The sequence below is a fragment of the Eulemur rufifrons genome, chromosome 7 (genome assembly GCF_041146395.1).
Source record: "Eulemur rufifrons isolate Redbay chromosome 7, OSU_ERuf_1, whole genome shotgun sequence".
Taxonomy (NCBI): Eukaryota; Metazoa; Chordata; class Mammalia; order Primates; family Lemuridae; genus Eulemur; species Eulemur rufifrons.
In genome coordinates, this window is record NC_090989.1 from 139,705,896 (window position 1) to 139,717,448 (window position 11,553).

Below are 11,553 nucleotides of genomic sequence, written 5' to 3' on the forward strand. Positions count from 1 at the left end.
AATCCTAGCTCTCTGGGAGGCCGAGGTGGGCGGATCGTTTGAGCTCAGGAGTTCGAGACCAGCCTGAGCAAGAGCGAGACCCCATCTCTACTAAAAATAGAAAGAAATTATATGGACAGCTAAAAATATATACAGAAAAAATTAGCCGGGCATGGTGGTGCATGCCTGTAGTCCCAGCTACTCGGGAGGCTGAGACAGGAGGATCGCTTGAGGCCAGGAGTTTGAGGTTGCTGTGAGCTAGGCTGACGCCACGGCACTCACTCTAGCCAGGGCAACAGAGTGAGACTCTGTCTCAAAAAAAATAAAAATAAAAAAATAAATAAATAAATAAATAAAATAAAAAAAAAATAGTTGGTGGTACTGAAAGTTCTTATAGTCACAGAAAGATTCATGTAAGTGAGCTCTTTACAAGAAATGTTAAAACCAGAAACATTGTTTTTAAAAAAAAAACAAAAACAAAAAAAACCCACAAATTTACTGTAAGTCAAAACCCCAGAAGCTTCTTGTGAAAACAAGCTGAAATGGGGCACGATGCTTTTCTGGGGGAGTGCCAGGTTCCAGTGAATTATGACCCTCGTGCCCACTAGAGGTCACTTTTCACAAATGACTTTTCCCTAGGCAGGGGGCATCCTGTGAAACATAGCATCATTATTCCTGTGACCTTTCGGTCATTTTTAGAAGGACACACGTTCCTTATGAACCAAGCTGAATTTGTGCTAGGAAGTTGTCCAGTGTCAAAGTTTCACTTTGACTTTTTAACTCAAAACAGACCACAAATTTTGATGTCCAGCAGTTTTATTTTCACTTCTGGCCTGTCTCCACTTAGCATCTGGTTGAATTTTGTTGCTGCTGGATCTCTTTCACTTCCTTAATGTTGGAGATCCACTTATGAATGTCTTTGTTAAATTTCTGTTTTCTTCCCTCTATTTCTCATTCTGACACTGACATTCTGACAAAAGCAAAAATACCTGCTTCCTGCTTTTTGCTCTTAGGAAAGATTCCAGGAACACCTGTGGAAATATTTTAAAGGAAGAAGTTTCAGCAAAAGAATGCTGGGCATTGGAAGAAAAATCTCTAGGCATCCTAATCTTCCCTCTGGTTTGCCTGTTATCTTTGGAGATGGCATAATTTTCACTTAGAAGCTGTTTTATCATGAAGCTAATGAAATCGAAGCTTCAAGACCCTTACTTCTACAAGTCCTTTCTAAGGCCCTATACCAAACTTTGTTTTTGTAAATTTGTATTGTTTTTCTCTTTTGAGACAGAATCGGGCTTTACTGCCTGGGCTAGAGGATAGTGGCATCATCATAGCTCACTGCAATCTCAAACTCCCAGGCTCAAGCAATCCTCCCGCCTTAGCCTCCCGAGTACGTCACGTGCCACCATGCCTGGCTAATTTTTTTGTTTGTTTGTTTGTTTGTTTGTTTTTGTAAAGACAGGGTCTCGCTATGTTGCCCAGGCTGGTCTCGAGCTCCTCACCTCAAGGGATCCTCCTGCCTCGGCCTCCCAAAGTGCTAGGATTACAGGTGTGAGCCACCATATGCTATAAATGGTATCATTTACTTTGTCAGGTTTCTTGAAAAATCAGAAAACATGTAATTTGCTTGTCACAATTCCCTGAACATATTGGGAAATGGGAGATGTCAAGGAAGCGAGAGAACATTCTGGAGTACAGATCAAAAGGGCACAGAAGAGCTGAGACGCTGCTGCTTGGGTGAGGTCAGCATCGGGCAGTTACTGAAGTCAGAATGGGGGAAGGAGGGATCTTGAGGCAAGGAGGGAAGCGGGAGTCCAGGCCCAGGAACAGTTGAGTAAAATTGAAGCGTTCAGGGTCAGGCCTGGACGGAAGTTCACACTTTGTCTCTTTGGGGGAATTTATAAATCTTGCACCCCATAGGCTGTATACATTCAGGGCCCCATTCTCATTTGATCCCACAGTCCTAAGTGTAAAAGCCCTTGGGAGTCAGTTTAAAGTCAACTTTTGCAAGACCCAGAGTGATCACTTGAGGGCAGCACTGCACAAGTGCTATTCAACCAACACCATTGATTTAACAGGTACTTACTGAGGGCACGTCACGTGCGATGTAAGTTTGTGAGGAGGGTCTGGACCTAGCCAGGGAAGTCAAGGAAGGCTTTCCTGAGGAAGTGACCCTTGAACCAGGTAGCAGGATGGGATGGAATGTAATAGGGGAGGGAAAAGTGTTCCAAGTAAAGGGAACAGCATGTGCTAAGGCTCTGCAATGGCAGGGAGCCTGGGGAGTAAGGCACCAAGGAAGGACAGTGTGCTTGTCACTGGTAGGGTAAGTGGGATGTGAGGTAGCTCAGGGTCGGGGCTCAATTTCCCAAGTCTATTAACGTTTTTTGAGAGGTACTATGTGCCAGGCACTTCCCTATAACATTTCATTTCAAAGCAGGAGGTGGTAGGTAGCCACTTTACAAAGGACAGAGGCAGGGCTACCACCGGCCTCTCTTCGAGCCAACTCTCCTGCCCAGAATACCCTTTTCGGCACTGGCCACTAAGTCCTACCATTCCTTCCACACACGGGTCGGTCAATTGCCTCTTCAAGTTGAACATCTTACTGATCTTTTTGTGTACACATCTGTCCTCACCGCTGGAATTTATCTCCCCACACCAGAGGGATCTGCTGATACCTGGGTGTCCCCCGTATCTAGCCCAGAGGTGACAAGTGGGGGTGCTCTGTTCCAGTTGGTTCCTGTCTGGTAATAGGCACATGGTGATGCAGTAGATTTCAGTCTTGGCCCCAATTCATCCGTCCCTGAATCCATGCCTTTAGCCACCAGACTTTACAGAGTCCATTTCCCAGCCCCTCAGATCTGGGCTTAGCCTTGAGACTTGCTTTGCCAGTGCAGTGTGGTATTAATAGAAGTGCTGGTGTACCAGGTCCAGGCAATATATATATTTATCAGGCCGGGTGCGGTGGCTCACACCTGTAATCCTAGCGCTCTGTGAGGTCAAGGCGGGAAGAATTTTTTTTTTTAATAAAATTTTTTTTTAATTTTTCTTTTTTTTAGACAGAGTCTCACTCTGTTGCCTGGGCTAGAGTGCAGTGGCATCAGCCTAGCTCACAGCAACCTTAGACTCCTGGGCTAAAGCAATCTTTCTGTCTCAGCCTCCCGAGTAGCTGGGACTACAGGCATGCGCCACCATGCCCGGCTAACTTTTTCTATATATTTTTAGTTGTCCAGCTAATTTCTTTATTTTTAGTGGAGACGGGGTCTCGCTCTTGCTCAGGCTGGTCTCAAACTCCTGAGCTCAAACGATCCTCCCCCCTTGGCCTCCCAGAGTGCTAGGATTACAGGCGTGAGCCGCCACGCCTAGCCGTGGCCTCTTTCTTTGATTTAGCATGCTATTTCCAAGGCTTATCCATCTCATAGTATGTATCAGAACTCATTCCTTCTTGTGACCAAATAATATTCCATTGTAGGAATATACTACGTTTTGTTTACCCATACATCAGCTGAAGTAGTGTTTACTGAAAAATGTAACTGCAATTGGAAATTGCTTTCAATACATCTGGTTTCCGCCCATCTGATCTGATTGCTTACCCCCCTGACCTCCTCTCATGCATCATAAGAAAGTATTTCTTCTACCAAAATGATCAAAAACTTTATGGCTGGCTTCGAACTGTCCCTTACCGGTAAGAACCTTCTGTTCCAATCCCGGTAATTAAGGAGGTGGGTCTGGAGACCCTTGTTATCCCAAGTGTGGGCCATGTTTGAGAGCATCACATCACCCAAGGCTCTCTGCAGACTCTCCAGTCTCCAGACTTGCCTGAATTAGACCCTGAACTTGTAGGAGATCCCCAGGCGATTCCTACGCCCATTCGAGTTTGAAAAGCTCTACTCTAGACCGCTATTCCTTATGGACTGCTGGTCCATATTGGAGTCACCGGGAAGGCTTTGTAAACAATGCCAGTGACCTGCCCACTTTTCAGAGATTCTGATATCACTGCTCTGGAGTGGGTCCCAGACGCTGTGTTTTACAAAGCTCCCTGGGGGATTCCAGTGAACAGCCAGGCCCAGGAACCCCTGATGCAGATATCTTTTAGGAGCAATCCCAACTTTTTTTCTGTAAACCACTTTAATTTAGGAATATTTAGTCTACATATTTTAAATCACTGGATTTGCAATTCTGTTTAGCAAAACTGACTGAACGGCTCGCTGGGAAAGATCTGCACGTCCCTTTTCTAAGGAGTTGGAGTGTGACGGCCAGTTACACCTTCTGAGTGGGTGTTCAAAGCTCTGTTGACAAAGATGGTCTGTGTTTCTAAGAAAACACAGCTGAAGCCCCGTGAAGGGCAGGTTGCCAAGGATGTGCTGGTTTTTCCTGGTTCATTTTCAGTATACAGTTCACAAATTTGCTCTGCAAATTTGGAATGGCTACTAGTTTAAGCAGCATTTACCCCAAAATGACTTCTTCCTTGCTCCTGCCAACAGATTAAATACAATAAGAACAGACATCTTGAGTAAACACCAGGACTTGTCTCTTTTTAAATAAACCCAATCCTGATCTTATCTTTGCTAAGGAAGCTGTGGCAGCAACAAGCTGTCAAATCTATTTCCCTCCCTTCTTCCCGTCTCTTGCAGGATTTCCTTGGCGCATTGACTTCCTAATGTGTGCTCACGCTCCCTGTCATGTCCCTGGGATCTCACAGCAATAACTACGTGAGCATCTCACGGGCGGGGCAGGGCAGTACACACCCACCTTTCGTGTCCACAAAAGGTTTCCCCACTTTACTTGGGGGTCGTCTATGTTTCCTCGCCATTTGCAATGCTGTCCTCCATCTGTCCCAGATAGTGGCACAGCAATGCCCCAGGTTGAGACCACTTTTTGGAGTTAAAGCAAACAGGAGGGGGAAGGAGGATGTGTTTGTTCCGTGTATCCTGCCATTATCTAACACACAGATGCATGTGTGAGGTCCCCTGGGCTTTCTGGCTATGGTATTTTCGGCCACCCCAGAGCTTGTGTCACCTTAACTTATTGAAGGGAGTGACCACATAAGAATCAAAGGCCCTGAGGGTTCCTGAAATCCACACCAGACAGGGCACTTACAGGTGTTGAATGGCTTCTTGGGTTCTCTCCATGGGCAGCTGAATTACCAAGCTGCTAACTCGATCTCTTTCTCTCATACTGGGCCAGAGAACCCTGCTTTATTTTCCAGATACCCAGTGCTAATTCTCCAGTGTTTGTGACGCTTTCCTAATTCCAAATCTGGGATATTTCCCTACTACTTAAAGACTCGTTGGAGGATTTCAATCCAGTAAAGAGTTCTCAAACCTGGGCAATCCAAGGTAGGAGTCTTAGTTTGACAGAGGACAGATCTCCTTGGGCCCAGCAAGTCAAAGCTCTTTCCAGGGTGGTGAGTTCTGTAGCCACAGAAGCCAGCACGGCTTGCTCGACAGTATGGTACCTTGTGCCTGCCGTGGGCAATTACTCCTGTTTTTGATCTTTGCTAAAGACTTTTACTTAATTTGCTGGTACACTGCCTCTCTGATCACATTACAGGTCTGCGCCTGTGCGTGTGTGCATGTGTGTGTCCTTTGTAAATACCAGCCTGTTCTTTTCTTTAAGCCAGGACTTGCCTCCTCCCCACCCTGCCTTTTTAATTTACTTAAAACTGGTTTCATTCTTTTAAATTAGAACTCCAATAAATAATTCAGTAACCTGACCTGATGTCCCTGCCTCCAGGAGGTGGGAGTACGTACGCAAGGCTTATTGGCGATTTCCACAGAAGGATGTTGAGCCATTTGCAACACAATCTTTTCTCCCTCCAGAACAACTGATCACAACTTCTGAGGCGTCTCTGATGTCCTCTGCAGGCTCCAGCCTGCATGTTCCTGCACATGCTCTATTGCCAAGGATTTGGTGTAAACATCACTTCTTTCAACTTTAGTATATGTATCTACAGAAGAATCTGTGTTCTTGTCGGTTCAGAGAGCTGACTTCTTCATTGGTTTCTATTATAGAGCTTTCTGGAACAACAGACTGGTGAGAGAAACAGCACCCCATGGATTGATTTCATTTGATCATTCTCACTAGGTTTCTAGGTCTGTCTGTCTGTCCCCGTGCCTCCCCGGTACTGTGTCATTGCTCTCCTCCACTCTTCTCTTACTGTGACCCCTCTGGCTGCTTTTCTTTCACCCCCAGCCACCACATCCAGCCCACCAGCCTCAGCACACAACATCATCTATGATTCCAGATCAACTGAACTTAATACGTTTTTACGTTCTCCGTTATTAAATGTCAGCAGAATTGAATGATTTCTTTTTCTCCTTAAAGAAAGGGAAGAGGTGGTAATTGAAATGTTCTTTTCTCTCTCAGTTTTTTTAATGCCGTGTATACAGTTTTGATGCTGAAATTTCAATCACCCTGTATGATCCCATTTTGTTCATTTTATGTTAAACCAAGAGCATTTTCCCATAGTATTAAATATCCTTAGAAAATGTGTTTAACCATTTGGAAGCTGATGACATTTTTAGTGTTTTGGTTTAATTTGGGGGTATACAACGTGAGTTATATCCATTGGTTCAATTGCCAGTAGTAGAATTAGAGGATTTAAAGGATGTATTTTAAAAGCTCTCAATATATATGCCCAAACTGCCTACCCGTCATATATGAGTGCCCGGCTTACTGCCCATCTGTCTGGCATTGAGCACTGTCTTGGAAATATAAAACTTTGCCCATTTAATAGGTGAAAATGGTATTTTAATATTTCAATTTGCATCTAATTAATTATCAGTGAGTCCAAGAGTCAGAGATAACAGCATTTAGAAAAGGAAGAAGTTTACTTGCAAGAAATACCAGGCCCTCAGAAGGAACGGCTCATCAGATAAAAACACAACCGGTCATTAAAGTGAAATGCTACAAAATTAGCAAGGTTACTGAATTTATAGTTCAGTATAACTGGTGTGCTCATGGCAGAAAACCAGCAATTTTCTCACAGAGTTATCATTTCTACAAAGGCTGAGGCTAGTCTTCAGACAGCAGCGTTGCAAAAGTCAGGGATAAAGTTGTTTGCATTAAGTAGTCAGCAACTTATGGGAAATGCTCAGGAGTTCTTTTATTTGGGGAGCTAGAATTAGAGAGGGTTCAAAGTGTTTGTTTTCCTCTAACCGTGGGACTTAGTGAAGGTAAGATATCAGTTTTGCTTCCACAAGACTTTTTCATATATAGAAAGGATCATGTATTCCTTCTTGTATAACTATATGTGTCTTTTGCCCTATTTATTAGGATTTGTTTTTTGCTTATTGGATTTTATTTGCTATATACTAAAAATCTGTTGCCATATAGGAGGGCTGTCCGGAAAGTATCCAGCCATTGTTAATATGATGGGAATGGTTACGTGGTTGGATACTTTCCGGACAGCCCTCCTATATGGCAACAGATGTGTCATTTGCCTTTTGATTTGGTTTTTGATGTTTTTATCATAGCCAACACTTTTACTTTTAGTATATGGGCTGCCAAAGCGAGCACTTAACACTTTTATTTTTATGTAGTCAAGTCCTTCGATTATTTTCCTTATAATTGCTGTTTTGGTACCATGCTTAGAAAGTCTTTCTCAGCTCTATTAATATTGCTTACAGGCAGCCCACGGGATGGGAGAAAATAATTGCAAATTGTATAACTCATAAGGGATTTATATCCAGGCTATGTAAAGAGCTGCTACAACTCAACAACAAAAAGCCCAAACGACCTCATTAAAAAACTGGCCGCCGGGCTTGGTGGCTCACGCCTGTAATCCTAGCACTCTGGGAGGCTGAGGCGGGTGGATCGCTCAAGGTCAGGAGTTCGAGACCAACCTGAGCAAGAGCGAGACCCCGTCTCTACTAAAAATAGAAAGAAATGATCTGGACACCTAAAAATATATATAGAAAAAGTTAGCCGGGCATGGTGGTGCATGCCCGTAGTCCCAGCTACTCGGGAGGCTGAGGCAGAAGGATTGCTTGAGCCCAGGAGTTTGAGGTTGCTGTGAGCTAGACTGACGCCACTGCACTCACTCTAGCCCGGGCAACAGAGTGAGACCCTGTCTCCAAAAAAAAAAAAAAAAAGAAAAGAAAAGAAAGGCAAAGGACTTGAATTGAATAGACATTTCTTTTTTTTTTTTTTTTTGAGACAGATTGTGGGATAGTAAGGTCACACCAAGGAGAACATGTGGGATGGAGATAGTATTGTAGCCATCTTTGGAAAATGCAATCTACTCCACTGCTAAGAAAAAGAGGATTTATTACAAAAACCCAAAGGCTGGAATGAAAGCAGGGCAGGATCAGCTACTCTGTCTCTGACTTTCTTGCATGTCTGCTTTGCCCTCTCTCTGCTCACTGCTTTCCTTGATCTTCCTCAATTTCCCTCGGCCTCTGTGGCCTTTCTCAAGCTTTCTCCAGCATGTGTTAGTTCACATTCCTGAGAGAGACTCTGACTGGCTCAGCTCATATTTCTCAGCAAGCCTTGGTCCAATCACCTGGAGGAGCTGGCACAGGCTGGGAGTGAAGGGGAAGGGGGGAGGGGCAGCTCTGGGATCACACTGTGCTGTTCTCTCACCTGGCTGCACATTTGAATCACCTGGGCAGCTTTTGAAAAAGTACTCATGGCCTGTGTCCCATCCCCGGAGATTCTGAGTTAATTGGTTTGATGTTAGGGACTGAGCAGGGGTATTGTTTTAGATGCACAGTTCCCATGCTTCTCCCACGACCAGGGAGCTCTGCTGCTGCAAGCGGTGATAACCCGGGAATGGCCCAGAGAAGTGGACAACAAGCTTGCCCAGGGAGTATCATTTTCCAGACAGGGAAAGAAAAACAGGCTTTTCTTGTTTTTGTCTTTGAGAGTGGGTGTTGTTGCTGTTTTTTCCACAAATCTCAACAAATTTGTAAGCTAATAGAGCCCTTAGAGATAATTGAATATAACACATTCGTTTACAGATATGGACTAGGGTGACCAATTCATCCCGGCTTGCCTGCAGCTGTCCTGACTTTAGCGCTAAAGTCCCTCCGCATCCCAGGAAAATCCCTCAGTCCCAGGCAAACTGAGAAGGCTGGTTACCCTATATGGACACTCCATAGCCCTTAGCAGTCACTCCACGTTCTCCCTGCCCCCAGCTGCTGGCAACCATTTATCCATTGTCTCTATGGATTTGCATGTTCTGGACGGTTTGTCTGTGTACAGGTTTTTGTGTGGATATACGGTTTTAATTCTCTTGAGTATACACCTAGGAGTGGAATTGCTGGGTCATATGGTAACACTATGTTTAACATTTTGAGAAACTGCCAGACCTTTTTTAAGTGGCTGCATCATGTTCTGTTGGACCAGCACCAGTGCAATATATCATGGTTCTCATTTCTGCACATCCTCACCAACACATGTTATTATCTGTCTTTTTGGTTCTAGCCATCCTAGTGGGTGTGAAGTAGTATTCATTCTGGTTTTGATTTGCATTTCCCTGATGACTAATGATGGTGAACATCTTTTCATGTGCTTATTGGCCGTTTGCATATCTTCTTGGGGAAATGTATATTTGTATCCTTTGCTTACTTTAAAATTGCATTATTTATCTCTTTATTACTGAGTTGTAAGTTCCTTATGTATTCTGGATACAAGTGTCTTATCAGATACATGGTTTACAAATATTTTCTTCCATTTAATGAGTTTTATTTTCATTTTCTTTTGTTTATTTTGAGTCTTTTTAAATTCTCTTTTCATTTTTTTGATGGTATCTTTTTTTTTTTTTTTTTTTTGAGACAGAGTCTCACTTTGTTGCCCGGGCTAGAGTGAGTGCCGTGGCGTCAGCCTAGCTCACAGCAACCTCAAACTCCTGGGCTCAAGCGATCCTCCTGCCTCAGCCTCCCGAGTAGCTGGGACTACAGGCATGCGCCACTATGCCCGGCTAATTTTTCTATATATATATTTTTAGTTGTCCATATAATTTTTTTCTATTTTTAGTAGAGACGGGGTCTCGCTCTTGCTCAGGCTGGTCTCGAACTCCTGACCTTGAGCGATCCACCCGCCTCGGCCTCCCAGAGTGCTAGGATTACAGACGTGAGCCACCGTGCCCGGTGGTATCTTTGAAGCACAAAAGTTTTTCATTTTGTTGAAGTCCTATTTATCTACATTTTCTTTTGTTGTTTGTGCTTTTGGTGTCATATCTAAGAAACCATTGACTAATTCAAGGTCATGCAGATTTAAGCCTATGTGTTCTTTTAAGAGTTTTATAGTTAGCTCTTACATTTAGGTCTTTGATCTATATCGAGTGAAGCTTTGCACAGGGCATGAGGCAGTGGTACAACTTCATTCTCCACTGAATGGTCTTGGTACCCTTGTCCAAAACAATTGACCATAGATGTATGAATTTATTTATGGACTCTCAATTCTATTACATTGATGTGTCTACCTATCTATCCTTATACCAGTACCATACTGTCTTGATTACTGTTGCTATGTAGTAAGTTTTGAAATAGGGGAATGTGAATCCTCCAACTTAGTTCTTCCTTTTCAAGATTGTTGGGTTTGTTCTGGATCTCTTTTTTATTTTTTTACTATTTTTTTAAAGGGAAGGGTTGTGAGGAGAGTTGTCTAGTTGTCTTGTCACCCTGGGTAGAGTGCAGTGGCATCACTACAGCTCATTGCAACCTCTAATTCCTGGGCTCAAGTGATCCTCTTACCTCAGCCTTCTGAGTAGCTGGGACTATATGCACACACCACAATGCCCTGCTGATTTTTTTTTTTCTATTTTTGGTAGAGATGGGGGTCTCACTTTTGTTCAAGCTGGTCTCAAACTCCTTAGCTCAAGCAATCCACCAGCCTCAACCTCCAGGAGTTCTAGGATTACAGGCATGGGATACCGTGCCCGGCCTATTCTGGGTCTTGAATTTCTATATGATTCTTTTTTTTTCAAGTTTTTCTCATTACTGTTGACTTTAATTTTTAAAAATTAATTAATTTGTAATTGACAAAAAATATATTTATCATGTACAACATGATGTTCTGAAATATGTATACATTGTGGAATGGCTAAATTGAGCTATTAATAATTTACATATACATAGGATTTTTTTTTTTTTTTTTTTTTTTTTTTTGAGACAGAGTCTCACTCTCTTGCCTGGGCTAGAGTGCCGTGGCATCAGCCTAGCTCACAGCAACCTCAAACTCCTGGGCTCAAGTGATCCTCCTGCCTCAGCCTCCCGAGTAGCTGGGACTACAGGCATGCACCACCATGCCCGGCTAATTTTTTTTTATATATATATTTTTAGCTGTCCAAATCATTCCTTTCTATTTTTAGTAGAGACGGGGTCTCGCTCTTGCTCAGTCTGGTCTCGAACTCCTGACCTCGAGCAATCCTCTGGCCTTGGCCTCCCAGAGTGCTAGGATTACAGGCATGAGCCACTGTGCCCGGCCTACATAGTATTTTTAAAATCAGCTTGTCAATTTCTGCAAAAAAATTCCAGCTGGGACTTTGATAAGGGTTGCATTGAATCTACAGGTCAATTTGGGGAGTACTGCCATATGAACAACATTAAGTCTTTCAATCCATGAACATGGGAT